The 6,000-nt window shown below is 45.8% G+C and overlaps 1 protein-coding gene across 2 annotated transcripts in view; it reads right to left on the minus strand.

Moving 5' to 3' along the window:
- Window positions 1-1,580, minus strand: part of SEC24D (SEC24 homolog D, COPII component) — a 164,419-nt gene extending 162,839 nt beyond the window's left edge. For both annotated transcript variants that reach the window (XM_077476816.1, XM_077476815.1), the window contains exon 1: window positions 1,434-1,580. The gene's annotated coding sequence lies outside the window, so the exon portion shown is untranslated. The remainder of the gene's footprint in view (window positions 1-1,433) is intronic.
- Between the last annotated feature and the right edge of the window lie 4,420 nt (window positions 1,581-6,000).

Raw genomic sequence — 6,000 nt, forward strand, 5'->3', positions numbered from 1 at the left:
TAGGGTTAGAGATACATGTTAGGGTTAAGGGCTAGGGTTAGAGATACATGTTAGGGTTAAGGGTTAGAGATACATGTTAGGGTTAAGGGCTAGGGTTAGAGATAAATGTTAGGGTTAAGGGCTAGGGTTAGAGATACATGTTAGGGTTAAGGGCTAGGGTTAGAGATACATGTTAGGGTTAAGGGCTAGGGTTAGAGATACATGTTAGGGTTAAGGGCTAGGGTTAGAGATACATGTTAGGGTTAAGGGCTAGGGTTAGAGATACATGTTAGGGTTAAGGGCTAGGGTTAGAGATACATGTTAGGGTTAAGGGCTAGGGTTAGGGATACATGTTAAGCTTAAGGGCTAGGGTTAAATGTTAGGTTTAAGGGCTAGGGTTAGAGATACATGTTAGGGTTAAGGGCTAGAGTTAGGGATAAATGTTAGGTTTAGGGGATAGGGTTACGAGCTAGGGTTATGGATAAATGTTAGGGTAAGGGTTAGGGATAAATATTAGGGTAAGGGTAAGGGCTAGGGTTAAATGTTAGGGTTAGAGATAGAGTTAGGATTACATGTTAGGGTTAAGGGTTAGGGTTAAATGTTAGGGTTGTAGATAGTTAGGATTAAATGTTAGGGTTAGAGGTAGTTAGGGTTACATGTTAGGGTTAAAGGCTAGGGTAAATGTTAGAGTTAGAGACAGTTAGGGTTAAATGTTAGGGTTTGGGTTAAGGGTTAGAAATAAAGTGAGGGTAAATATTAGGGTTAGCGGTTATTGTTAGGGTTATAATACTAATCCTAATAATTCCTGCTAACCCTAACCTTTGCCCATAACCCTAACATGTTACTTTGGACACAAAGGTTCCTGCACTACGTTGATGTGACTTTGATGCTACTTAAGTGCCAGAGAGTGTAAAGTGGCATCAAAGTGGCACTCCATAAACAGTCATGTCATACTTTCCTATTGGCAAAAAAAAACAACTGAAAAACGCATCAAAAACGCGGGTTCAAGAACGCTCCGGAAAAACACATCAACCTGCATAGATGTGAACCTAGCCTAAATAATGCCATCAAATCACCTGCTTTCCTACAATTGGGTTTTTCGATGAGAAAAATGTGGATGAAATTGATCGGTTTTGCCTGGAATCGATCAGTGACACAGTACGCGTCTTTTGGATAACTCATAGATGCGATGGTATAGCGGCGCAGTTGTGTGTGAAATGGCTTGTCCCGTGTATGGCGATGGATGATGTAGAATAAGCCCTATAGGTCTGTGATGTCCTCTACATAAACATGTGTCATCCATGTACAGATGTCATGTATAGAACACACATGTGTCCCATCAGTGATCTGAGCTGTCATCCCATGTTCTCCTAGTGACACGTCTGCTCCCCCCCTCCCCCATTCTCCCAGACCCCCCAGGTGTGTGTGTTGGGGTCACCTGTACGGACACTCACCTTCCTGAACTCCCCGGTCTACTTCTATGGAAGTTGTACCGGAGCCGGCGGCGCAGGCAGTTGCAAGCGGAGAGGAGCGAGCTCTGCCACGTCAGACAGCAAAAGCTAAAGCACACGCGCGTCCCCGCCGGGGGCGCGCCCGTCATCTTTTCCTCACACACAGGATCGAGAGCGCGCTCCACGTCACCACTCAGTCCTAACCTAGAAGAGGTCCTGTGCTCTGCGTGAGGAGCTCGGGGGATAGGGAGGATGGTGACCGACCTACTACCTACCTCTGGCTACAGGAGCTCAGTGATTGGGAATAGGAGTCACACTTAAAGCTGAACTCCAGGAAGCCGATAAAGTGCTGTGCCTGCACTCCAAGGCTGGCACAGCTCCCAACTGTCCTTCATTTCAAGGGACTGTCCCTGATTTGGGACAATGTCCATCTGCCCTCCTTATGTGTCCCTCATTCTGGTCTGATCCATATAGTTGTATATAAAATTCACTTTTTATCTTTCAAAAAGTGTTTCCTGGTGTTAAACCTTTCATCCAATGTCTAAATTGCTGTATTTGTCAATTTCAGAAGCCAATATAAGGCCCCACTCACACTTGTGCAACTTGTCCTGTGATTTTGAGTCGCATAACAAGTCGCATCCCATGTTTCCCAATGCATACCATTCATATGTGCGACTTAAAGCGCAGTTCCAAAAGTGGAACGTCTGCCCATCTGTCTCCTCTGCCCCTCCATTACCACAATTGGTCTTTGACAATTATCCTGTTCACACTTCCAGGAGTCCTTGCCATGGCCCGTGACATCATCGCCGGGACAGGAGAGAGGAGCGGGGCCTTGCGCATGCGCAGTAGGGTTCCTGACGTGAAGCTACACTGCCGGGTACCCTTACCCTTACCCACAATCAGAGCCCTCTTTAATATTGATTGGACCCCGGACAAAACATTTCTTGTGGACCCCCCAATGCAATTTCACTCTCCACCTGCTCTGAGACATAAAATAAAAGCAACTAGACTTAAAATCAGTTTACTGGATTAAATCAGGCAGCAATTGCGATCGGTTTCCTATGGTTACAGCATATAACTACTGCTTACTGACTGGTTGCTGGAGATTACAGCACACATTACGGCTCACTGATTAGTTGCTAGAGGTAACAGCAAATGATTTCTGCTTCTTAACCACTTAAGGACCGCCGTATTGCCATTGTACGTCATCACAATGGCACAGGCAGGCACAAGCACGTACATGTACGTGCCTGCCTTCCAGCGGGTGGGGGGTCCGATCGGACCCCCTCCCGCTGGATACGGCGGTCCGGTTCGCTGCAGGAGCGATCCGTGATGAGGGGATGGCGGTTGGTTTCTGGCCACCCCCTCTGGATCGCTCCTGGCCAATGACAAGCTTCCTCCCACTGTGTATTGTTTACACAGGAAGGAGGAAGTGATGTCATTCTCCTCGGGGCGGTCTTTTTGACCGGACTACGAGGAGAAGACTAAAAGTAAGTGCACCAAAACACTACACTGGCACATAGCTACACATAGGTACACAACCCCCCCCCCCCCCCGATTTAACCCCCTGATTGCCCCTAGTTAACCCTTTCACCCCCTTTTGCCACTGTCACTAAGCGATAATTTTTCTGATCGCTGCATTAGTGTCGCTAGTGTCGCTAGGTAGCTAGTTATTTTTTTAGGTTCACCGCCAGGTTTTTATAGCGCTAGGTACCCTGATATACTACCCAATAATGGTTTTAACCCCCTGATTGCCCCTAGTTAACCCTTTCACCCCCTTTTGCCAGTGTCACTAAGCGATCGTTTTTCTGATCGCTGCATTAGTGTCACTAGTGTCGTTAGGTAGCTAAATATTTTTTTAGGTTCACCGCCAGGTTTTTATAGCGTTAGGTACCCCCATATACTACCCAATAATGGTTTTAACCCCCTGATTGCCCCTAGTTAACCCTTTCACCAGCGATCACAGTATAAGTGTCACTGGTGACGCTGGTTAGCCAGTTAGTTATTTAGGTTCCCCGTCAGGTTTTTATATAGCGCCAGGGACCCCCATATACTACCTTATAAAAATTTGAACCCCTGATTGCCCCTAGTGAACCCTTTCACCACTGATCACCGTATAAGTGTTACGGGTGACTGGTTAGTTTGCTTTTTATAGCATCAGGGCACCCACCATTTATTACCCAATAAAGGTTTAACCCCCTGATCACCCGGCGGGTGATATCAATTAGGTTTTAGGGTCAGGGTCTGCGTCGCCCCAGGCAGCGCTAGGTTAGTGCCAGTACCGCTAACACCCACGCACAAAGCATACACCTCCCATAGTGGTATAGAATCTGAACAGATCAATATCTGATCTGATCAGATCTATACTAGCGTCCCCAGCAGTTCAGGGTTCCAAAAAAACGCATTGTTAGCGGGATCAGCCCAGATACCTGCTAGCACCTGCGTTTTGCCCCTCTGCCCAGCCCACCCAAGTGCAGTATCGATCGATCACTGTCACTTACAAAACACTAAACACATAACTGCAGCGATCGCAGAGTCAGGCCTGATCCCTGCGATCGCTAACAGTTTTTTTGGTAGCATTTTATATTTAAATCCGGAAGGCAGTGCTTGGTTTTCGGGGTCCCGTGCGTGGCTAGGCTCCCAAAAAGTCCCCCACATGTGGTATCCCCGTACTCGGGAGAAGCAGCAGAATTTATTTTGGGGTGTAATTTGACTTATGCCCATAGCATGTGTGAGCAATATATCATTTAGTGACAACTTTGTGCAAAAAAAAAAAGTTTGTAATATTCCCGCAACTTGTGGCAAAATATAAAATATTCCATGGACTCAACATGCCTCTCAGTAAATAGCTTGGGGTGTCTACTTTCCAAAATGGGGTCATTTGGGGGGGTTTTGTGCTATTTTGGCATTTTATGGCCTTCGGAACTGTGATAGGTAGTGAGGAGTGAAATCAAAAATTTGCACCCTTAAGCCGTGTACACACGGGCAGACTGTCTGGCCAACTAAGTCCGTCAGACAATCCGACAGACAGTCCGTCCTACTTTTGAATGAACGGACTTGACCACACACGATGAACAGACAGTCCGCTGAAAGCTTGCGCGATGACGTGTACAGCACGTACGACGGGACTAGAAATACGACGTCCAATACACTGCAATGCAACCTTCAGCCGTGTAAATCCTTTCTGAGCATGCGCCATACTTAGTCCGTCCAACTTGCCTACTCACGAGCGGACTGTCCGCTGAAACCAAAGTTGGACGGACAATATAACGGAAATTCCGAAATACTTAGTCCGCCAGACTGTCCGCTGAAAAAGTCCGCTGAAGCCCACACACGAGCGGACTGTCCGCTGAAATGTGTTTCAGCGGACTAAGTTGGACAGACAGTCCGCCCGTGTGTACGCGGCCTTAGAAATCCTGAAGGTGGTGATTGGTTTTCGGGGTGCCGTGTGTGACTAGACTCCCAAAAAGTCCCACATATGTGGTATCCCCATACTCGGGAGAAGTAGCGGAATATATTTTGGGGTGCAATTCCACATATAACCATGGCATGTGTGAGCAATATATCATTTAGTGACAACTTTTTGTAAAAATTTTTTTTTTTTTTTTTTGTCATTCAATCCCTTAGGACAAAAAAAATAAATATTCAATGGGCTCAACATACCCATCAGCAATTTCCTTGGGGTGTCTACTTTCCAAAATGGGGTCATTTGGGGGGGGTTTGTACTGCCCTGCCATTTTAGCACCTCAAGAAATGAGATAGGCAGTCATAAATTAAAAGCTGTGTAAATTCCAGAAAATGTACTCTAGTTTGTAGACGCTATAACTTTTGCGCAAACCAAAAAATATACGCTTATTGACATTTTTTTTACTAAAGACATGTGGCTGAATACATTTTGCCCTCAATGTATGACTAAAATTTAGTTTATTCGATTTTTCTTATAACAAAAAGAAGAAAATATCTTTTTTTTTCAAAATTTTTGCTCTTTTTCCATTTATATCGCAAAAAATAAAAATCGCAGAGGCAATCAAATACCATCAAAAGAAAGCTCTATTTGTGGGAAGAAAAGGACGCAAATTTCGTTTGGGTGCAATATTGCATGACTGCGCAATTACCAGTTAAAGCAGCGCAGTGCGAAATTGGAAAAAGACCTCTGGTCCTTAAAGTGGTTGTATACCCACATTTTTAACTTTTACCTACAGGAAAGCCTATAATAAGGCTTACCTGTAGGTAAAAAAAATATCTCCTAAACCTGTACGGACAAGGGGTTTCTCGCCGTCAAAATCCGGCAGCGGCCGAGTGGCCGGACTGAAATCTCCCGTGCGCATGCGCGGGAGTGACGATATCGCGGCTCCGGCCACTCACAGCGCCGGAGCCGCGATACCCGGAATAAACGCAGAGGGAGCATGTCAGCTCCCTCGGCGTGGATCGGGCCAGATGTCGGGGCCTCGTTCTAAGGTAAGTATTTCATAATGAGCTAGTATGCGGTGCATACTAGCTCATTATGCCTTTTGCTTTGCAGGTTTAAAAAAAAAAAAAAATAAAATGTGCGGGTTTACTACCGCTTTAA

Source organism: Lithobates pipiens, unplaced genomic scaffold (assembly GCF_037356315.1).
Source record: "Lithobates pipiens isolate NorthernLeopardFrog02 unplaced genomic scaffold, aLitPip1_a1.2 Scaffold_13, whole genome shotgun sequence".
In the NCBI taxonomy this organism is placed as follows: Eukaryota; Metazoa; Chordata; class Amphibia; order Anura; family Ranidae; genus Lithobates; species Lithobates pipiens.